The sequence below is a fragment of the Camelus ferus genome, chromosome 2, assembly GCF_009834535.1.
Source record: "Camelus ferus isolate YT-003-E chromosome 2, BCGSAC_Cfer_1.0, whole genome shotgun sequence".
Classification (NCBI taxonomy): Eukaryota; Metazoa; Chordata; class Mammalia; order Artiodactyla; family Camelidae; genus Camelus; species Camelus ferus.
The window spans coordinates 29,589,582-29,614,365 of NC_045697.1; the positions used below are offsets into that span (position 1 = coordinate 29,589,582).

Consider the following 24,784-nt stretch of genomic DNA (forward strand, 5'->3'; position numbering starts at 1 on the left):
GAAAATGAAATCAATAAAAATTCCATTTATAATAGCATGAAAAAGAATAAAATATCTAGGAATAAATTTGACAGAGAAGTGCAAGACTTGTACACTAAAACTACAAAACATCATTGAAAGAAATTAAAGGAGACCTGAATAAATGGAAAGCTATCCATGTACACAGACTTGGAAGACTATTAACATGACACTACTTCCCAAAATAATCTAAAGATTAAACACAATCCCTATCAAAACCCATCTGGTTTCACTGTAGAACATGAAAAGCCCATCCTAACATGAGAGAGAACAGCCTTTTGACAAACAGTGTTGGTACAAGTGGATATGCACATGCAAGAGAATAAAGTTAGACCACACACCAACATTAATCAAACACCTAAGGTAAGCACTAAACCCATAAAATTCTTAGGAAAAAAACAGGAGTTGGGGGGAAGGTATAGCTCAGTGGTAGACTATGTGTTTAGCATGCACAAGGTCCTGGGTTCAATCCCCAATACCTCCATTAAAAACAAACAAGCAAACAAAAAAATGTTTTTAATAGGAGTAAATCTTCAACATCTTGGATTAGGCAATGGTTTCTTAGATATGACATCAAAATTACAAAAAAAAAAAAAAAACCCAGATAAATTGGACTTCTTCAAAGTATAATACTTTTGTGCTTTGAAGGACACTATTAAGAAAGAAAAATACAATCCATAGAATAGGCCAAAAATTCATAAATCTGTTATGGGTGTAGTATTCAAAATATAGAAAGAATTCTTACAATTTAAGGAAAAAAAGGTAAATAACCCAATTTAAAAATGAACAAGGGATTTGAAAAGATGTTCAGCAACATTAGTCATTAGGTAAGTGTAAATCAAACCCACAGTAAGATACCACTTCTCACCCACTAGGATAGCTATAATCCAAGAGATTGACAATAATAAGTTTGCTAAGGATGTCAAGAAACTGGAAGCCTCATATAATTACTGGTGGGGTTGTAAAAGGGTTCAGCTACTTTGTAAAACACTGGCAGCTCCTCAGAAAGTTAAAGACATAGCTACCTTACAACCCAGCAATTCCACTCATATATGCGTATAAATCATACATATATATATAAATGTACACACACACTCTCAAGAGAAATGAAAGCATTTGTTCACCCAAAAACTTGTACATGATTGTTCATAGCAATATTATTCATAATAGCAAAAAGTGGAAACAACTCAAATGTCCATAAACTGATGAATGTATAAACCAAATGTGGCATATCTATATAATGGAACATTATACAGCAATAGAAAAGAATGAAGTACTCAAAGGGGAAAGCTGGGGGAGGGAGGATAAATTAGGAGTTTGGGATTAACAGATATACATTATAAAATAGATAAACAACTAGGACCTACTGCATAGCACAGGGAATTATATTCAATATTTTGTAATAACCTATAATGGAAAAGAATCTGGAAAAGAATAGACATAAACATGTATGTATAACTGAATCACTTTGATGTAGACCTGAAATTAGCACAACATTGTAAATCAACTATACGTTAATTTTTTAAAAATCAAGTACTGGTAAGTACTATAACATAAATGAACCTTGAAAACATTATATTAAGTGACAAAAGGCCATATAGTCATCCCTTGGTATCCACAGGGGATTGGTTCCAGGACCCTTAGTGGATACCCATACCCATACCCTGTTTACTTTAAATCATCCCTAGATTACTCCTAATACTTAATGTAATGTAAATGCTATGTAAATGCTTGCCAGCATGTGGCAAATTCAAGTTTTGCTTTTTGGAACTTTCTGGAAAGTTTTTTCCAAATATTTTCAATCAGCAGTTTGTTGAATCATGGATGTGGAACCTGGGGATACAGAGGGCCAACTGTATATTATGTGATTCCAGTCATATGAAGTGTCCAGAATAGGCAAATTAATAGAGACAGAAAGTAGAGTCATGGTTTCCTAGAAGGAAGGGCAACAATGTGGAGTGACAGTTAATGATGGGTACAGGGTTTCTTTCCAGGGTAAGAAAAACATTCTAGAATGAGACAGTGATGATGGCTGTACACCTTCATGAATATACTAAATGCTGCTGAATTTTAAACTTTAAAAGGGGGGATTTTATAGTGTGTGAATTACATCTCACTTGGGGTCAGGGTGGGGCAAAAATCCTCATGGGTAAATTCAGAGACAGATTAGATATAGACAAAGAGGGAATTCATGAATTGAAAGATAGTTTGGGTAGAAACTATGATTCAGCTAATAAGCAGGGTTTGTTCTAATAGATGTTGGAGATTGTCAACAAAACAGTGATTGGAATTTGGGGCTTCTTTATATTTTCCTCTGTATTATACCTTGCCTCCTAGCTCTATTAGGTAATAAGCAGCCCTACCCTTTGGGTTAGAGTATCTGGCATAGCAATTGAGACATGAAGTTGTTTCTCTGCTTTGAGAGGAATCTAACATTTCTCTAGATAAATGCAATAACTGCTGTGTGTGTGCGTGTGTGTGTTCCTATAACAGCAAATAGTTGGTAGTAAATAGAAAAGGAAAAAGTTCAGGATGGAAAGAGAGAAGGGAGGTGTGGTAGGCTGAAAAATGTCATCCCCTCCCCTCAAAAGATATCTCCATCCTAATTCTTGGAAACTGTGGATGCTACCTTATACGGGCAAAAAACAAACTCTGCAGCTATAATCAGGTTGAAATCTTGAGATGGGGAGAGGTGCCAGATGTTCTGGGTGGATCCTAAATGCAATCACAATTGTCTTTGCAAGAGGAAGCAGAGGCAGATCTGACTGCAAAAGAGGAGAAGGCGATGTGAGCAGAGATGGGAGTGATCCACTTTGAAGGTGGAGAAAGGGGCCACAAGGCAGTCACTGAAAGCTGAAAAAGTCAGGAATACAGATTCTCCCCTAGAGCCTTGAAGAGGAACCAGCCCTGACGACACCTTGGTTACACCTAGGTAACCCCCTAAGGCTCCTTTCAGACTTCTCGCTTCCAAAATTGTTAAGAGAGTAAGTTTGTGTTGTTTTAAGTCAACAACTTAGCAGTAATTCATTACAGCAGCAACAGGAAACTAATACAGGAGGTAAGTAGAAGAATAGGAGTAGTTCATAATTCAGCCTTGACAGAAATAAAGGAAACTGACACCAAAACACAGCAGGGCATTAGAAAGAACTGCTTCCCAGCTTGCAGAGGAGAACACTAAAGAGACTTGGGTGAAAGGGCTGATGAAGTCAGGTGGCTGCAGATAAGAGGGCCTATCATGTTCAGAGAGAGGCTACCCTGAACACAACTAGAGCAGTAGAACCATGTGCGTTAGAGAAAGTGCAACGTGCGAGGAATACCCCTTACTCCCCATCAATGCTGAGTTAAGTTTTCAAGTAAGCGTTCATTTATTCATTCATTTACATATGTTTTATGTATTTTATATATATACAATATATATGTATGTATTGAGCATTTAATACATGTAGGTCCTGTACCTAATTACATTATATGGTTCTCAGAACTCTATCAGAATCATTTACACAATTACACCAGAAAACAGGTACAAACACACCTGTCTAAACTAACTAAATAAACCAAAACACTATCATGCAAAAAAGCACTTGTGTTGTTGTCACTGCAGTTACGTAGTAAAGCGGATTACCTTTATTTACTTGGCTCTGATCACTCTCATTTCAATGCTCTTTGTCTTGGCCTATTTGCAGATATTTTAAGCAGTTAAAATCGAAGATCAAACACTACTTTACTATTCATTAATTTTTTGAGTTTTATGTTTTGAATATATTTGCTCTGCATTTGACTTGGTTCTCCCTAGAGCCAAGTCTCACTTGCAGTTCTTTTTCTGGAAAGCAAATACTGTAGAATTTTTGAACTAGAGGTTGTCTTAACATCATCCAGTCCAACTCCCCAATTTATAGAAGTCAGAAGTGAAGCTCAGTTGGTTCTGATGACTTGTCTATGCTGTCAGCCAGGAGTGGCAGGGCCAGGCAGAACCCACACCCTCCCATCTCCCAGTTTGGGGATTCTCCCACAAGGCTGCCCATGTTTAAATCCTGAGTTCTAAGTCCAAGGACTTGGTCTTATATTTTAATTAAATTCCCAAGCTACTGTCATATAAGAAACCTGGCAAACTTATCAATTTAAAGAATCAGACTTTAAAGAATCAGAATACAAACTACATATAATTAAAACAAGCCACATTATCAACACAAGTCAAATTAACTTTTTTTACACTGCATTACACATATTTAATGTGGCTGATTTTCAGCTTCTGAACAGATTTAAAAAAAAAAACTCTGTGTGTGTTTTTTTAGTTTAAATAAACCAAATTAATTATTTTAATTAAGCCCCAATATTAAGAAAAAGTAAGAAAGTGCATACTACAACAATGAAGATCTAGCCTATTTCATCTATCATATTGGAAAGTGTTTTTTTCTAAAGCCCTCACACAAGAATGATAGAATGGAAGTACATAAAACTTCTCCAGAGAGTAATTTGGACGTGTATAGCAATGTCTTTAAAATGTGCAAGCAACCCTTCAACGGAGCCACTTCACATCTATACATATTTTTAAGGAGAAAAAAAGAATTATGAGCAATGATTAATCTAGACTGGAAATAACCTAAATGTTCAACAGTGGGTGATTGTTAATTATGATACATCCATGCAATGTAATAACGTATAAGACCATTAAAAATCACATACTAGAATACTTAATATCAGAAATTTCCATGATGAATTATGTGACAAAAAGTAGGTCATAAAATGAGATGATGATCACAATAATGCTTAACATAAAAGTAGAGACACTTGCATAGACACACACAGATTACAAAGACATGCAAAACGTTAAGGATGGTTTCTTTTCCTTGTGTTTTTTCATATTTACATTTTCTAAAATGTATGGATCCTTTTTTTTTTCTTGGACAGAAAAAAGCTTATCAGTGTATTTTTAAAATCTTGTTCCCTTTAACCTTCCCCAACTCCTACATCCACATTTCATCCATGGAATCTTATTACTACAATGGTGAGACTCCCCAGGGTCTCCTCTGTGTGATCACCGCATCTGGACAATACTGCAGGACTTCCTCCCACACGAGGAAAACCAATTAAACCCAGAGCAAAAAGCCCCTCTCCCGGGATGCCACATCACAGCCTGACTGTTCTGGGCAGTAAGACCCACTTGGATGTACGTGAGCTTGGGCACTGGTCTCAGGCTCCTGGGCTTAACTCAAATTCCCAGTGTTTCCTCAAACCCAGCTGAGTTCAGAAACCACCTCCGACTTCTGGAAACTCCAGTTCTGCCCAGGCACACCCTCCAGTATTTCACAACCTCTAGGCCAGTGTTTTTCAGACTGAGAGCTGAGATCTGTTAATGGATGGAGAAAATCAATTCAATGTGTCCTGGCCAGCATCTTTGAAGCACGATAAAAATTTCCTCCTCATACCAAGGGGAATCAGCCTCCCTGCATTCACCTGCCTCACTGCTGCCCTCTGGAATGCCGCATAAATCAGTCCACCACAGGCTGCAGCTACTTTTGAGTTGCTACTGGTTCTACAAAGATATTTATGACACTTTGTTGAGTAAATACAATGTATAACATTATCCTATTTCTGTAAATAAACAGAACAAATAAATTTACTAAGAGACAATATTGCAAGTATAGAAAAGCATTAAACAGTGTTAAAAACAGTTATCTTTTTTTTTGAACAAAAAAATTTATAAATATCCAGAGGTAGTTCTAGAAACCAATAAAGACAAACAAGTCCCAGAAACACAAACCCGAGGCTTTGTTAATCAGCTAGACAAACAAATACAGATTTAAATCAATGTTCTTAGAGCTTAATATTGCAATTAAAAATAGATATTGACAGGAGAATGTTACAGAAGTTTTAACATGACAGGCTGTTTCTTATAAACTCACTTTTTTCTTTATTCTTCCTTATTCTTCTTAGGCTGTCACTTGGACTTTCTTTACAAACATCGTTAGATTTGCATTTTTCTCACTGTCTGGATTAACATGACCTTCCAGATTTCTCTCAATAATAAAATATTTTATTGAGTTGTTCAAGATTTTTTATTTAGAAATATTTTTCGAGATAGTGCAATAAAGGTATTTTATTACAGTTTGCTACTTAAGCCAAAAACAATCATGGGTATTTTTTAAATATGTGTCACACAGCACTAATCACAGAATTGAATTTTATAAAAGATAATGTAATACTGAAAAAACAGTTATCTCTTAATGTGTAGAACACTTCATGGTACCTATAGTTACCAGGTTTAAATAATGGATAAAAGACGACATAGGACGTCAGCATCCTTTGATGCTCAAATCTTTTAGGCCATTAAGAACGTATTACTAAAAGCTATGATGTGGAGAACAGGAGAGTGGATGACATCTAAACAAGTTGTCACTCAAGTGATCACTAGGTCATTTGAAAGGCTGTGGGAGGAAAGAACACAGATAGAAGGCAGATAAACTTAGGCTCAAACCACAACTTTGCTCTGACAAGTTACTTTGTTGTTTCAAGCCTCAGTTTTCTCATCTGTGAAATGGGGATGGTGAGACAAATCTTCCAAAGTCTTTCCAAAGTCTGTCCAGTCTGCAGTGAAGAACTTCTGGTAAATTCAGGACACAGTGAGAGGCATGCTGTAGAACCACCAACAAAACCGTCTTCCATCACTGAGACCAGGGGAAGTCAAGGAGGGAAGGCCAAAAGAAATACTCATGTGCGCCTGTTACTGAGTAAACTTTCTAAATGGCAATTTCTTAAGAAAGGAAGGAAATGCCCACCCTCTGAGCGGGCGGGAAGGTAGGAGAGCCAGGGACAGGCGAGCAGTGTGGGGCCCAGCGCGTGGTCGGCCCCACAGGCCTTGATTACGCCCTCTCGGCCTTGGCCTTGGCCTGCAAAGGCCCTGCCAAGTGCTCTGAGAAATGCCTTACAGGGGCTTCCTGAGAACAGTTATTATCCAGTCCCCCCCAAGCCCGAAGGGATTCCACAAACATTTGAGCTTCTACCACTGATGAAGCACTGTCCTCACACACAGAGGAGAGGAGGAAAATGAAACAGAGCTTAGTGTCAAAGTTCAGACAGAGTACACACACACATACACATGCACGCACACGCCAAGACACAACGAGGAATTTGAGACACAAGCTTCAGGAGGGAGACTAAGAGCTACAGGAACATGGGCTTCCTGCTGAGAATCCAGGGAAGCTTTCTGGGAAAGACAGCAACTCTGATGCACCCTAAAGCCAGGGGAGGGTTTCAGCAGGTTGTCCACATCCTTTGGTGGAGCCACGTTCCAGAGAGGGCACAGCACGAGCAGAGCACCGCGCAGTGACTCAAAGGCAAAGGGTGTGTCTCCGCAGGAGCGGATGCCTGGGCAAGGATAGGACACCTACTGAGAGTGAGGCTACTACCAACAACAGGCAGGATCATTAACCTATCAGTAGTCAGGGGTCTGATAAAGAGCCGTGAAAGAAAATGTGGAGGACTAAACGTCAGGGTGACCTTCTGGACTAGTGGGGATGCACTGAACATTCTCAGCAGGGAAATCATATGCTCAGAGCTGCGCTTCTGTGAGATTCATTTGACCACTACACACAAGTCAAACTTGCAGGGAGAGAGACTTCAGGCCAGAGGGCAGGAGATTATTCCAACAGTCCAGACCCTGACGGCCGGGGTTACAACAGCAGCTGAACTCGCACAAGGGAACTACTAAGTGCAAACAAAAATAAATATGGATGCAGTCTTACTAGCAATTTCCAGGGTAGTTTAACCCTAGTCTTAGCGCAAGCACAAAGATCTGTATGAAGTCAGGAGAGGTCAGCTCTAGCTATTGACTTTTTTTTTTTAAAGGATGTACTGGGAATTGAACCCAGGACTGCATGCGTGCTGAGCATGTGCTCTACCACTGAGCTATACCCTCCCCCTTACTGACTTCGTATTTTGGTGCTCAATTGGATGCTACTCCACATTTCACCAAAGAACAGCATCCTGTCCTGAAAAAAGACAGCCTTGAAAGGCAGAACAATGGTCCCAAAACATAAAGAAAGAAAATCCAGAAAATCCCATTTGCCATGCAAGCTTCAAAAACAATTCAGAGCAGTATGTACTTCCAACTCAAGACTGAGGGTTCTGATCACACTTAATGACAAAATCATAAACTCCAGAGAACGCTTTTCCCGTGAAATAGTTCCCTTTCTCCAGGGAACTATTCATGTCTGAACTTCCTATTCAGACCTAGTCTGGCCTGGAGGCCCCGGTCATCTAAGGTTTCTGGCTTTAGGTGACAGGAGACAGAGCAGTTGAGGTTAATGTTTCCTACCACTGAGAGTGGCCACGAAAGAATGTCAGCTGGAGGTTTCAACGAGCAAATCTTATTTAATAACCAGGAAAAGGGAAGTATGAAGGGGAGGCAGGGAGAACAGAAAACAAACCGCATAAAATAAATGATGGTGTTGATGCTCTGGATAAGGTGATCAGCAATACTGGAAAGAGACGGAAAGCACAGAGGGGGTGAACCACGTTCCAGGTGCAGGGAAGGACGTTCAAGCAATGCATTATGCAGACACGCTGCAGGCCGAGGGACCACTGCACAGGCCCACCGGACAGGGCAGCCACTCACCCTCCTTGCCGCCAGAAAAAGGCCCGAGTGACCCACTCAGCAGAGGCCCTGGCGTAGTGACAGCAGCCATCTCTGTTCTGGGGATGGCTAGCTCGTTTCTAGCCCCCAGGAAGGGTAAGACAAGAAGACAGTTTTCTCCTAGAGACTCTTAGTAAGAATTAAGTCAAGTGAAAAAGAAGTGCTTCCTCTCAACAACGTGATAGCACAAGGCTTTGCAGCTCAGAGCGCTTTAGAAAGCTCTGGAGAGGAGACAGACGATGAATCGTTCACCACGGTGGTTAAAAATGAGCAGGACCACATCTGTGAATTTTCCAAGGAAATGTACTCCTTTCACTCCAAGAACACAAACTTTAATATTTTAACCATTTTGAAAGAATTTCCTCAGAATATATTAGATTGCACCGTAAGCAACCAGCATTCTTGTAGGTCAAAAACAGTCAAATATTAACTATTTCATATGGTTTAATGGTAAAACCTGCCTTCCAACTTTCTTCTACAGCAGAAATGGGCCGATTTTTTTTCTTAACATGCCAGGCTGCAGATATTTGAGGCTCTGAGGACCAAGAGGCAAAACAGATTATGTAGGTAACCAGTTAGAAATATGAAAACTACTGTTTGCTCCTACAAGAACAGGCATGGGCTGAATTCGGCCCATGGGCGATCCTTTGCCAACCTCTGTTTTATGGGATGAAATAGATGAAAACTGCCAGTTTTTGAGTAATACCGTAATACCCTTGGGGGACACTACAGCATGTGAGCAAAAGCCGCGGATCCCACCCCCGCCGGCTCTAACACTGGCGGTCCTTCTGAACACTCTTGTCAGCTCTCCCTTCTGGGGCTGCTTCTAAGCACCTGGCTTATTTTAGAAGCCATTGTCTGTGGGAGGGTTTGAGGGTGGTTCTCTCTTTTCTAAGAAGGAAAAACTGGAAATGTACAAGGAAATGGGACTTACGGGTGAATTTAAATAAACCTAACCGCAGAAAGGAAAGGGGAGCAGAGGCACTCTGAGGAACTGCCCCAAACACGCCCCTGATTTGAAGCCAAAAATCCCAAGGGTCCAAAGGGAAGCAACGAAAGCAAGTAAACATCTAAACAGCTGGCCCAAGGCTGAAAGACTAAAGGGAGCAAAAATTAACGTTTGAGACAGACTATCCTCTACAGAAGTAAAAGAGATCGTTAAATGGGCAATAACCATCTTTCTCCTAAGTTAACCAGGGTAGAGACGAATAGAAGAAGGCTGCGTTTGTAGCCATTCCCCAAAGACCATTACTGGGAAAACTTAACTGTTGTGATACATAGAAAGTCACCATTGAGGGAACCAGTTTCCTCTGTTGGAGAACGTTAACCAGTAAGAGTCGGGGACACCCTCCCCGACACGTATTTGACAATGACGTGCCCTGAGGACCTCTCTTCTGGGTCCAAGAATTTTTTTAGATCAAGAGAATTTTAACAAATCACTGGGAAATGTTTCTAATTTGTGGCATCGCTATTGTTTCAAACGTTATATAGTGTGTGAGTAGATGCACTGAAACAGAAAAGGGAGATGGTTGATATACACTTCTGGTCTTCCAGGGCCACTGGATTATAAAAATCCAAATTTAGATAACATTTCTCGTCATTCAATATTAAAACCTCACCCTAGAGCAATCCATTCTCCTGCATTTCTAAACACTCTCATGTATATCTTATAAGCCTTCACCAGTTCTGTACCCTGCAATGCTCTATGATGGAAATTAAAGGGAAAAAAGAAAGAGATAAATCCCATACGTACATGAGCTGCCCGGATGACAGTGAGCCTCCGGGTACCGTCTGCCCATAGTGACCAGTCAGCACATTAGCAGGGGCCCCAGCAGTTTCCAAGTACTCACGAAAGACTGAGATGGTTAAGCTGTAGTGGAGGGGAGACAAAAAAAAAAAAAAAAAAAAAGGAGAAATAAAACAGATTCGGGATAATGATTGCATTTTTCATTAAAATGATAATGATGACCACAAATTTCCAGATAACCAGGTTTATGAATTATTCATAGTCACATCAGAGATGAAGTCTCCCTGTCACTGCCGGCAGGCACAGAGCTTGGCTGATGATTAGCATGTGGCCCCTGCACTAAATGTGACAGAAGCGCAGGTCACTGCAAGTCCACCCATCAGGGCTGGCCCCACTGACCCTCTTTCGAAGACCAGACAATCCCACCCGTACTTTGCTGATGCTCTTCCATCTCACTCTTCCTTAACTAAGGAAAAGCACTAGCCTGGTTCTCTGTGGTGACATCTGAACTAACATCTTATAAAAACTCTAAAAGCTTGAAAGGAAAAATGAAATTCTTGGTGTTGGGTAGAGAAGACATCAAATTGATTTTGTTTAACTTTTCAATGAGGTATAACATAAATATAGAAAAGTACACATACCATGTGTGGACAGTGAATTTTCCTAAACTAAACACACCAGACTAAAACCCAGAACACTATCAGCATCCTAGAAACCCTCTTTGTGCCCCCTCCTAAACGTAACTACGAGGCATAAATTATCTTTGCCCATTTTTGTAGACATCAAATTGACTCACTGTCCTTATTAAGTTTTCATTTAAAAAAAAAAACATTTAACACCTACTATATGCGAAGTACTGTGCTCGGCACTGGAGCTACAAAGACGAGTAAGACATTGTCTCTGTCTTTAAAGAAAGCAAAGTCTAGTGGGACCAAGAAATACACAAAACCGACCCCAAAGGGCAGTAGGATGAGTGCAATGACTGAGATTCATGGCAAGCAGCCCAGAAATGGAGAAGTCAGAGAAGACTTCCAAGCAAAAGGGATGGTGGGCATGTCCTCAGGCTGAGTAGGACTCAGCCAAGCTGGGAATGGGAGACAAGATAATGGAAAAGGAAGAAGGAAGAAAGTGCACGGTGTCATTCAGTTTTGCTGGACTCTCCAGGGTAAGGCCAGGAAAGAAGCCTGGAGCCAGACTGTAATCTTGTACACGTATTCAAGAGCTTCAGACTGGTTACAGATTTACTGGGTTTACTGGGTTTCGGATCCGTTACTCTCTCTGGGTGGACTCAAAGAGGGCAGAGTAGAGGCAGGGAGACCAGTTAGGCCAGTTTGGCCGTTAGGAAGGAGAGGAAGGGTGAAGATCAGGGCAGTGGAAGGAGGTGGGGAAGGGAAAAGGAGACAAGAATTAGTACTTGGGACACATCCAGACACTAAAAGCAGAACAACATGGTAACTGACATGTGGGTAGATGGCAGTGACAACTGAGGTAGAGAACACTGGTGAACAGACAAGTTTTAATAAGGAAGTCAAGGGGTTTAGTTTGATGCATTAGAAATTGAGAGGTAGAAGATTCAGGTGGGGACACCCAGATGGTCCTGAGTGTGAAGTCTGGGGAAGAAACCTGAGCAAAACATAAAAGCAAATGGTCATGACATGGAAAGCAGCAGAAATTAGATTAGTGGGTGATATTCCTGAAGGAATATGGGTAGAGTCAGAAGATTAGAGGGTCACTGCCAAAAGCAGAGCCCTAGGGAACATGAACAATGATAGAACAGACAGAGGAAAAAGGTCTTAAAACACCAAGGAAGAAAGGCAGAGAGGTACCATGGCAGCCAATGAGATGAACAAAGAAATGAAAAGTCTACCTTTGGATTGGACACGTAAACAGTCACTGGCCACCTTGATTGAAGGTGGCTTCACTAAAGTGGTGGAGGCAGAAATAACGGGACAAGTGAAAGAGAAGAGGAAGGAGAATGACCAGATGTTAGAAGGGATAAGTGCTAATGGAAGTCCATACGGATAGGATGGAGTCAGTAGAGAAAGGTTGAGAGTAAAAGAGGGAGGAGGTGAGGATGGAGTAAGATCCCTATAACCATCTGATATTAGAAGAAAATCAGGATTAGAAGAATAAAGATCAATCTTGTTATAGTAAGTTTGCAGGTGAAAATTGGGATGCTGGCGACAACAGAGCAAACGACATCAATATTGCAGGTAAAACAGCTGCCGGGGCTCTTCACTGAGAAGGAGCTGACGTGCAAAAGGTTTGATGACAGCGATCCTGAAAATCTTGGTTTCCATCATGCTACTGTCTACAATGAAAGTAGTCTAACCTTGTTTTAAGGTAAATAAACACACAGGAAAGGGGCATCTGGAAGGTACACACGCCCATAGTAGAACTTATTAGCACCAAAGAATACCACAGAAGCACGAGATTCAGAAGAATGTTCTTAAAATGATCCTTGGTCTCAGGTGCACACCCTTCCAAAGGTTTACACATCACGTCATTAAATGAAACCACTACCCACTATCCTACAAGGCTTCTTAAGATGCTTCAATTCAAAGACCCCTTCTAGCATGACTAACCTAATGAAAATGAGGAGTCAGTCATCTTAAAGGCAAGAAAAGGAGGAGAGCGGAGCCGGCCATAACGTTTGCCTGAGACTTCCTGGTGTGATGCCCCTTCAGACAGCAAGGATGGCATCTCCACTCACTCTCCGCCCCACTCTTCCACCTCAGGTTTTGGTGAATCTGGAAGTGGGTGGAGTGATCTAGTTTTTGGAAGGCACTCCAATAATACCCAAAGTAGCAAGGTCCACGAGAAAAACTAACATGATGAAAAACACCTTGAAAAGTCGATTTTATGTTCTCCAGGCAGCCTCTGTGATCTCACGAACTCTGAGGTGGCTGCAGGTTTTGTCTATTCACGTGAACATCTCCAGGCCATCTCTGGAAGATGACAGCATTTTAGAATTCTAGATAAACACATTATCACCACTGAAGTCAGCCAGGACTGAGGTGGTTCCAGAGCCATCAGATGCCTACTGACTGGGCCATTTATCTTTGTATTCTGGGGGCATGGGAGATGAAGCAGGCAGTCTATAAATATGGAATAAATCAATAAAGCAATACATAAGTGAAGAGTCCTCATAACCAGGAGGTAAAGAGGCCAATTAAATGGTGAGAACAGAATTAGTCTTTCTATTCCTTCCTTTTCCACGCTGACTCACAGCCAAGCTGCAAATCACATTCAATTACATTTACTTTCCTCTTCACAGAAAAAAGTCTTTATGAATTCATAAATAAATAGTGTGTGTCAACTAAGAAAATTCAAAAATCATGAAATTACGAAAAACATGATGCCTCTTAAATGGGAAAATAAGTAGGTGTGAACATTCTGGGCATACAAAGAAACAGAAATTGCCCCTTTATATCTGTCTGCCTTCTTTGTCATCCTTCAGTGTGAAGGACAGAACATCATTACTTTAACAGCATGGGGCCTCTCCTCCCAGCCACTCACCACACAGCAATCTGCTCAGCTCCAAACCACTGGCACAGGAGATCCTATTGAGATAATCAAGTCTCACTTCCTTAAAAATTCTGATCCTAACATGTATTTATACCATTCATCATTTCACTTCTTTTATAGAACATTATCTGTGAGGTATCACCAATCACACTGAACACATTTTACAAGAAGCACATTGTAGTGTTGTCTGGAAACAACTTTAATGATAAAGTTTCCAAAAGTGAGGAATAGTGGGTTGTTGCTGTTTGGTTTATTAGCATGTACTGTGTGACATTTTTCTAAACTCTTAAAAAATAACTTGGTCCTGAAACATAAAATCTCTTTCTACCCATCTGAACAGCAATATCCTGAGGAGGAAACAAATCTTTGAGACCACCACACTTTTTTCTACTCTTGATTAAGAAGCTAAGAGAGCAAGATAAACAGTATGCTATTCACTTGAATGCAAGCCACCAAGGGGAGGAAAGGAGTATTTATGCTGGTGCGTAAAGTGTTTAGTGTGCAACTTTTTAATTACTATATCTCTGGTACTATCCATAATATATTCACTAACACAAATGCTCCACAAGGACATTAATCCTCAACAAATACATTAATGCTTCCCTCCTCTCCAAATTCTTATTATGCTGATACAGAGCAAAAATGCTAAGAATTCTCTCCAAAATAAACATTTTATGTCAACAGCCACTTGTTCCACCATCTCCCTTTCTAATTATTTTATGATAACATACTATCTCTACTTAAGTATTTGCTACTATTGACACAAAAGATAAATTTGTAAACAAAAAAAAATTTAAAGGGCTTTGTTTAATGTAACATCTTTTCTGGTATGAAAGCTGGTCTGTGCTACTAAAAAAAGGTGGATTATGCTCTAAATAATATATTCTATAACTTATTAAACTATGACTCTCTGCACACTTTGCAGTTATAGTATCGTGTATTTTCTGCTTTTTTAGAAACCTCAAGGAGTAAGACATTGAGGATGATGAAGATTTTCATTATAGTTGAAGGATGATCCATTTAAGTAATAAAATGGGTTTAATTTCAACTATCCTGCATTTTTTTTTCTAAAAGGTAATGCCTTCTCAGAGAATCCAGAATATGATTAATCTCTGGAGACATGGATAGTCAATATAAGTATCAATTATCTTGTTCTGCTGGAACCTAAGAACACAAGTTCTGAGGAAAACAAGCTGGCCCAGGGGATATGAGGCAGATGTTGAGTTTCTACCACCATGATGAGAACTTGGTGGGAATCCTGCCAGAGCAACAGGACAATCAAAATCAAAACGAAGAGACTGCTGAAATTCAAACACCAAGAAAAACACAGATATAAATACACTTTGGAGAGCCAAAGGTGAAACCTGAGTCACAGAGCCAGGTCAAGAGCCAAGTAGAGTCAGGATCTGAGTGAAAGATGGAGTGGAAAATGGATAGAATAGAGGGATAGCGTGTAAGACTGGCTCTATGTGTGTGCGGCTGGTACCCAGACTGACCCTGCCTAGAAAACCCAGTGGCAAGATAACCTTTTGAGGCACAGCGAGCTGCTTGCTCCTCCCTTCAAAGGCTGCTGACTGCTTTGTTTTGGGAGATATTTTGCCCACCTTTCATAGTTTGGTTACCTTCTCTCCTTTTCTGTTAAAAGTTGAGTCTCACTGCCGTCAGAGTATCAACCTTTCCTTTCTTCAAGCTCAGCTATGATTTTGGAAACCAAATAAAATTTAAAAACATAAAAGAACTAAAACTTAAAATACCAAGCTCCAGATAAGGTCTGAAAGACACAGTACACAGACTTTGAACCCATACTGGAGCAGTCGGGGTGTCTTTTTTGTTTATTCCTTGGTTCTTATAGAATGGACACAGTATTAAGTCATCTAGCACAAATACAGCCAAATCTAAAACATGCCCTGGGGTGTTACTTATAAGTGACCACGGTTATTTAACAAGGACTTCTTTTAGAGAAATTCAATAAGCTGAATATCCAGGAACACAATAGAATCAACTGCTCTGATGTGAAGTATCTCTGGAAACGTGGGCATAAACTCACAGCCCAGAGAAGGGAGGGCTTTGTCACTGCGTAAGTAAGTGGCTGTGAGTCCATCAGCCCACCATGCCCATCTGTAAAATGGGTTAATGATACCTACTTTGCAAACGTATGAAGAAGAACAAATGAAAGGCTCGGACAATAGCAACAAATGTAAATTAAAACTTAACTAAGTGGAAACATGGTACATAACCCCCTATGACACACAGATCTTTATTTAGAGCTGAAAAAGTCATCTGCTTCGTGGTTTCTATCCAACTCTCACCACCTCATGTGATAAAATCCTCTTTGCAATTATTTTCGACAGCTTCCCTTTTAGTTAACAAATAAAATTGTTTTTAGCTTAACTGTTTAAATAGGAGGTACAAGTATTACTGCATTTTCAGGTTAAAAAAACTAGAATGTTAAAATCCCGCCATTATATTCCCACTTTGTTTCTTCCTTAACTTTTTCTTATTCAAACGGTTTCTTGTCTCTTTTTCTCATTTTTCTTTATTGAATCCTTGCTTTCTCACTTTAAGTTAAATCCATGCAACAATAGTAACTAACATCTTTATGTTATTTTGCAGTTTACAAGACACTTTCATACACATTATCTTATTTCCCTTAAATGACTTCTACTTTCTTTATTTTCTCTTGCACTTTCCAAAACACAGACAGAACTTCCTAAAATCAGCAAAGAAGCAATTTTTCTCCCTCCAACTGTAAACACATTGATACACAATACTTTGCAGAGTTGTCTAAAGCAAGTTAGACTATACATAGTATACCTAAATCCTGACACATCCAGTTTGTCTTGCAAATAATTTTTTTTCTCCCGTGGTGATGATCTTTTGAAGTTAAAATACAGTGATAAGCATGTAAATGTATTAATATGTTAAAATAAGACAGAAAAATCTCTTTAAGAATCATCAAAAATAGTAAACAAAAAAATAAAAGAAAGAAGTAAACAGATTTACAGAAGGAAATAGAAAAAAACAAAGTTGAGGCTGTTTCAGCTTTCAGTAAAAATTCCATTATCTATCTCACCAGACCTATTTTTCTCCAAGCTCTGCATTAAATAATCTGATCATTAAATCTGTGAAAGCCACAAGGGATGCACCCATCTCATTAAAAAAGATGATCTTTTGAGTTATGATAATGAGAAAGAGCATCTATTTTCGGTTTTAAGGACAGAAGTACTCCCCGCTTGTTGCTCAGAGGCAGCGACACTTCTAGTAAGCTTCAGTACAAAACAGATGCCTGGCACTCTTTACCTATCATGATGAAAACAGGAACTTTCAAACAGAAATGTTTCCTCTCAGAACCTCCACATACTCTCAATCTTGATTTATCAACAAATAACACAGGATGTCTGAGACAAAAATATTAATTCTACCATGTGAAGGTAAACATTTTTTAAAAGGATTCTATAAACTCCAAACTAGGAATCAGATCAGACTCCCCTGTATTCATTCAAATTCTACACGTCATAAAAACTTGTAAAATTTGAATTGGCTTCCTTTTTGCTCCACGATGGCTGAATATGGCCCATAGCAATTTTATAGTAATTCTTGACATACTTTAACAACATATGAAACATTATTTTTAAAAGCAATTTTAATGTTAAAATTGGAGTACTAATAGAATTTAAGGAAAAAGTTGAAAGAGAGATCATATTTGGTCCTGATTCTGCTGTGGCATTTACATGTTCAATAATGTAAGCCTTTGGCACATTACAAAATCTTCTGCATTTTGCAAGAGATATGCTGAGTGATTTTTATCCTAGGAATGGAGGACATGGTCTGACATTCTTCTATATAATCTACAGAGATGTCTCATGGAAACTCAGTGTCCTGAAGAATACAACTGCGACGGCTGTGTAAAATGGTTCTGAGAAAAGAATGTTTTCCCATCTTGGACACAACTCAAGTCAAATTACTTGGGAATCTAAGAAAGATTGGCCCAACTGGGATTATGACCGTGGAAAACCCCAGGGGATGGAAGTCATTTCTTTCTAATGGTGTAAATTGTATGTTATTCTTGTGACTGTGTTTGAGGTCAGACTTGGAATTTATACCTAAGAAATAACTGAGACTTTTTCCTATTATGTACTCAAATTAAGAAAGGGTGACACCTAGTTCATTTTGACAGTGAGAGTAACAATCCTTGAATGAAACTGTAAAGTACAGTAAACAGCATCCAACCAAGAGTAACCAAATAAACTTTTTTAATGGACCAGACAACCATGTATCCAAATTGAAAGACTAAGTTTCAAAAGTTCATGAATAGGGACTTTTCAGGATCATGTGGTAGATTACAATCATGTGTTTAACTGCATTCCCTCCAAACTTCACTAAATGACACTAAACAAAAGGCAGAGATAAACTCACAAGAAGAAAGAAAATGGAAGAGGAGAAAACTGATGGAAAAAATTTATGGAAAATGGAAAGCAGATGGGCTAATAATGAGTGAATTTTCAAAGCAGAGACAGAGAAAACTTAAATGCCTGCAGGCAGAACTGTCTGGAAGAAACAAGCCAATATGGGGCACAGAAACGCAGGAAAGTACAAGTTCAGGCACAGTGACATCCAAAGTGGGGGTGGATGGAGAGGGTGGCGTGGAGGTGGCACTGAAAACTGGAGAACTGCTTGCAAGACGTTTTAAGAAGTAAACCTCCAGACCCTTCCCCAGCCATGAAGCTTGTCAACTGTCTCTCCTTCCACCTGAGAAGGTCTGTACTCAGGGACACTAGGAGTAGTGACTGGGTGGAGGTACCATTTCGAAAAAAAGGACTGAGTCAAAGTGTACCCTCTGAATGGAGGGACCCACAGCCCCTTCCTTTGCTGGGCTTCTAACCAGCCCAAGAAAAGAGATCTAAAGTTACCATAACTAGGGAGAAAGGGCGCTTCTGAAATACAGAAAATCACCCTATAGTAAGGTCACCAGTTGAGAAGAGAGAAAGCCTGTCAACTTGCTTCTGCACAGAGAGCTTCCAGTGCCTCCACATAAATACAAGTGGATAGCAAATGATCAGCAGACATGTGATGAAGAGGCCACAGGACAGACAGGGTCTCTAGGAGAAACCAGAGTTAATGCTGGGAGCAGGAAAAAACTTCATATACACATTATGAAAAGATATCTGCATCTATAAAGCAAAAAAAGAATAGGATGCTATAAAATAGAAATATTTGAGAACAAGAAAGAATTTCTAGAAGTTAATATTATGATCATAGAAATTAAAAATCCATAGGTGGGAGAGGGTATAGCTCAGTGGTAGAGTACATGCTTAGCACGCATGAGGTCATGGGCTCAATTCCCAGTACCTCTGTTACAAATAAATAAAAACCTAATTACCCCCTCACACACACACACACACAACTTTTTTAATCCATAGAAAGGTTAGAAGATGGTAGAGATAAATGTTCCCCAGGGGTAGAACAAAAAAATAGCAGGCTAGCAATCAGGAAACTTTTTTTTAAACAATAAATTGGAGGAATAATACAGAAGTTTCAGCATCTGACAAATAAGAGTCCCAGAAAAGAGATACAGAAAACAGTAGGGAGAAAATCATTCTCCACCACCTCCCACAAAGACCTTCACAATGAGTGAAAAAAGTTATGCACCAAGGCACATTATGATGAAACCTCAGAACATTAGGGGATTAAAAATGAAAGACTCTAAAAGCTTACCCCCAACCGCCAAAAAAAAGCCACATATAATTAACCAGAATCAGAAAAGCATCCAACAATTCAATAACAAAATTAGAAGTGGAAGAAAATGAAGGAAGGACTCCAAAACTCTCAGGGAAAATAATTTCCAACTTTAAATCCTGTATCAGTCATATGTGAGGAGAGACTAAGTGGCATTTTCACACCTGCCAGATCTCAAAAAAATTACATCATATACACTCTTCCTTCTCAAGAAGCAACTGCGCAATGTGCCTCCACCAGAAGAGAGACAAAAGCAGGAGAGATGCTATTCAGTAAATAGGTCAATCAAGAACTCCCAACATGCTAGTAAAGGAAAATTCCAGGTCAACAGCTGTGCGTGAGGCCACAGGAGTCAACAGTCCAGGAGGGAGTAGGCAAGCAGAAGGCTCCCAGAAAAACATCACACACTCACACACGCACACACACACCAAAGAACTGAGAGATAAGCCATTGTGTTTGACCTCACTTGAGAATTTGAGGATAAGTAGTACATAAATAGAATAGGAAGCCAAAAAAAAAAAAATAGAATTCTTTAATATGCTGAAAAAGAAAGGAAATAAAATTGCAGTACACTGCATAACTCAGCTATGAAAAATATTTACAGTGGAAACAAATGGAGACATAACTATCTTGGAGAGAGAAAGGAAGGTATGTAAGCGAGGGATTACAAAAGAGAGCTAACCCCTTACCTTCCTTAATAGAAATTCAATACTGAGTATCAAAAAATGAAAAAAAAAATTCAAGAAATATCAATAGAAAGGTATTAATTAGCTACATGGAAGTAAATAATGAGAAGAGCTAACTGAATTGATAGTAGAAACGGGAAATGACAATGCAAATAAGCAGGCAGGAATTTTTAAGCTATACATATGTATCATTGTGAATAAAAAATGTATTTTTAAAAGGGTAGAAATTGATCAATAAAATATAAACTACCTAACCATCTAAGACAGACTGATAATATACTATAAATTTAAAAAAAAGACAAATCTTAATCTGCTCCTCCTAGTTAATCAAATCGTTAAAATTTAATTTAATGCATTTTACCTTAAAGTGATAAGAAACACATTGTGAGAGGTCAAATATACCTAAATCGTCAGGGGACACCTCCAGGTTTAGTTAACACGTGGTGGAAGGGTCAATGGATACCAGTGCACAAGGGGAATCAGCCACCTTTGTTATCACAGGGTCATTAACTACAGCGTCAAATAGATAAACATGTTGGCCACTCCCCGTCTACCAGAGCCCTAACTTTGGTTTCTTATAGTGAAGATTTACCCATGTAGAAGGCGGAAGGACGGAAAAGATTCAGCCTCCGTGCCTTCTTCCTATATTTGGGAAATTTCTCATGAGTGTTGATGAGAGCCACATCTTTCAACACAGAGGCAAAAAGGGCCAGACACTCACCTTCCCAGACTCCACGGCAGCTAAGGCATGGGCACATGACTTAGTCTTGGTCAGCCCTGCATCCAGAGCTGGAGACACAAATAGGCAGAGGCAGAGGCAGGAGGAAACGATAGTGGGTAATAGCTAGTGCCTGGAAGCAGCAAAGGCTGAGGTGACAGAGCTGGTAGCAAGTGTCTGGTCCCAGTGGCGTGGTCAGTGTGAACTACCATGGTCCAGTGTTAAGTGACAGAGTTCACCCTGCATAGAACTAATCACGGCATATGATCTTGGCTATGAATCTGGCTGTGTAGTTTCTAATTGCTCCTTCTCTTTTTCCAACTTCTAGGATTTTGAGAAACTACCCAATATCTTCTCTATAAATTACTTCTCTGCTTACACCATTCAGCTAGTCCCCATTGCTTCTGTCTAAGAACTGCCTGATATACTGCTCCAGGATAGACACATAGAGATAGGCAGCTGCCTACCGAAGTTAAGAATGAAATGTTTATGTGTTTTATGACATCAAAGCAGAAACAAGGACATTTTTCACAGGGAAGCATGTAGGAAGATTGGGTTTTAAGGTACAAGTGAAACTATACTGCTGGAATGTTATGGGTTAAAGAAGTTTCAATAGGCTTATCTATTATTTGAATTGTTGTCTCCCGTTAGAAAACACATTCCAAGTTCAAAACCACTAACTGACTTTATGACAAGCCATGAGAATGTAATCTGTTTATGAATTGAGAGTTGTCATTACTTACGTTTGGCAAAAGCCTCATGCTCACGATTCTTGTTGTTTTGAGTGGGCAGGGGAGCAGTGGGTGAGAAAGAACAATTTTCTTTGTCTTTCTACTTAACACAGAGCTTTCTGAGAGATGAAGCCATTTGGAAGCCAGTGGTCAAGAACTGCACACAAATATGAAAATGCAAACCAAGGCACTCAAAGATTTATATTCAACTGCAGAAACATCAATATTGCTGCAAAGCTGCATCCATCAGCTCAGCCTACTGCAGCATATTTAGTTCCAAGACTGAGAAAGCTTAACCCTGGGCAATTTATCTGCATATGTCTCAGGCTAACCCACACATTTGCAGACAAAGCTAGAAGTTAAGATAGATAGCTTAGAACAAACTGTTGATGGGACCAAAAGGGCTCCATAAAAGAGTCAAATGCAGGAATGACATTAATAGAAATGTAGACACAAAGAAAGCAAGCTTCTTTCTGAGGTGCTCATTGTTTCTGGAAACTGAGGAAGTCTTTCACAACAAAGTACAGCTACAGTTTTTGTTAGTTGGACAGAACAAGATTATACACACCCTGTAAAGACGACTTACAAAATAAACAAAATAAATGCAAAGGCTGATGCATGCGTGTAATTTCCTCTCCTGAAGTGTTATTTCATAAAGACTTGCCAAGAGATCAATCCCTCAGTCACAGAAGTCAGGCTATAAATCACCTTGGAAAAAAATTAATTGTATTTCAGTTGGTGATGTAAATGCTACTTCAAATTCTATCAACTGCCAAAGCATCTTTACCATATATTCTTCTCCTGTGCAGTCAGCTCCCATGAAATATTTAATGGCCCCTAAAACAAGAGTTTCATTCCAGAGTTGTCCAAGTGAATTATACTGTGTTCACACAGTGTTTTAAAAAGCTGAGAAAAATTCATCTCAGTCAATCCCAGATCCCTTCCCCCGCCCAATTTCATTTGAGGATTACAATGGACATTGATTCTGCACAGCAATATGTGTATTAAAGTAAATACACAATCAAATCACCAAAACTCTGTAGAGAACAAAGTACAATTCTGCTACACAGGTTTCAGAAATGAACGGGAGGGGGGTGATTCCAAGAAATCAGACTCAAAAGCTTTCCCAAGACTACTTTTTCGAGAATTTTAAAATAAGCATCAGTTTCTGGTACACAAGCATACAAAAGGCAAATTCTAGCTTGCTAATGAATTTCAAAATGGTGAAACCCTAAATAGCTGTTTCCAAAATAGACTCATTGTGTCCAAAGCCTGAATTAATATTTAGATATACAGAAATATTTCTTTGTTTTACCCCCCTCTCCAATGGCTTCAGAGATTGTCTAGAAATTTACACTGAGGAGTTTTATTTCATCCTGTGTAGGTTCTGCTTCCTATCATCATAAGTAGCAGATTTCTTTTTTAACTTTTAAGAATCTCTATTAAATCATATAATCTCCCAAACACCTTAATCTAAAAATTTTTGACTAAACGAATACAACAAAGTATAATTAAAATGGCACTGATTTCACCAATATCACACAATGTAAACTGATAGCCAATGAAGCTCTAAGGAAAGTATAAAATGGTGAAGTATTACTGCTCACTTGAAAAAGAAGTAACTGAAAGCAAGTCAAATGAACACCAATCCTTCAACATTTACTACAAACGCAGCATTCTGTACTGGGAATGAGGCATGTGGCACACTGACTGGCTACAGGGAACGTCCCATATTGGGGAAACATGACACACGGAACACTGGATGAACACTGGCTCAGAGACCTCCCAAAAAGATTTAGTCCTGAAGGAAAATAGGTTGGATAGGTCAAATGGGACCATTTTCTGTCATATGATTAAGCCTATTACACACGCTTTTTAAAATTTGTATGTGACAAGAATATGTTCACATCTCTTATATTACAAAGGATACCAATCAAAAGTGCTGTCAAAGTCAATTACATGCAACTAGGAAACTTAATCGTATCTTTCCAACATCACTCATCTTATGGCTGTATTTATTTTTGACAGTCTCTGTCTCCCACTGGACTATGAGATACTAGAGGTCAGAGGTGTGCCCCACTGAACTTGTAATACTCAGCTCTTGGCATTACTGAACACATAAGACTCCAGTATATTGTTGACGATGAATGAACAAATGAATCACACTACACTAGTGGCTATTTGGTCACTTATCTAAATAAAAAGATTGATTCTTGATAATAAAACAAAGTTCAGGAGGCTTCTACAAAGTTATACTTCATTAAGAAAATGGTCAAAATTAATAATCAAAAAATATGCAAGAGAGGTATTCACTAAGCATTATTCATCATAGGAAAATGGCAATATTCTGAATTTTTAACAGCCGGGGAATGTACTGTTTTATTATGGTCAACCACTGGATAGACTGTGGAACTACTAAATATGACAAATATGAAGTCCTGCAACAAAGGGAAATTAAGATTTAACAGTAATAAAAAATAAGAATTAAAATAAGATGTATACTATAACTACAACCAAATAAAAACATACACATATGTAAAAGAAGACTGAAATGAAATATACAAAATACTTGTTTAAGTCCATAGATATGGAGCTTATAAGTGATTTTCCACCCTAAACTTTCTGTAAAACTTGATCTTTATATTGTCATTTATAGATCCTTTGGTAAAACTGTTATACTGCCATTTACAGATCCTTGTAAAAGAAGCACTTCAACATTATGTGTCTAACAGTAATTGTTACAATGATTATTAATAGTAACTTATTTCATCAAATCCAAGTGCTATTGGAAGATATACCACTATTTTATGTACCAAGAATAAAAACAAAGGTGCTGCCAATAATAGTCATAAAATGTCAGCAATGCAAGATACACCAAATTTCAAAAATGTTAAAAGATGTCTTACAATCAATGAAACAGAATAAAGAATAAACAGAATAAAGAAACTGTATAAGAAACTACTTTATTGGTAAAATAAAAGCAATTAG

At 38.9% G+C, this 24,784-nt stretch overlaps 1 protein-coding gene across 20 annotated transcripts in view; it reads right to left on the reverse strand.

Moving 5' to 3' along the window:
• The window catches only part of APBB2 (amyloid beta precursor protein binding family B member 2), a 332,928-nt gene that overhangs the window by 204,427 nt on the left and 103,717 nt on the right, over positions 1 to 24,784 (reverse strand). For 17 of the 20 annotated variants that reach the window (XM_032496430.1, XM_032496425.1, XM_032496409.1 and 14 more), the window contains one exon: positions 10,404 to 10,520. The exons of the other annotated variants lie outside the window; for them this stretch is intronic. The gene's annotated coding sequence lies outside the window, so the exon portion shown is untranslated. The remainder of the gene's footprint in view (positions 1 to 10,403; positions 10,521 to 24,784) is intronic. 20 annotated transcript variants of the gene reach the window in all.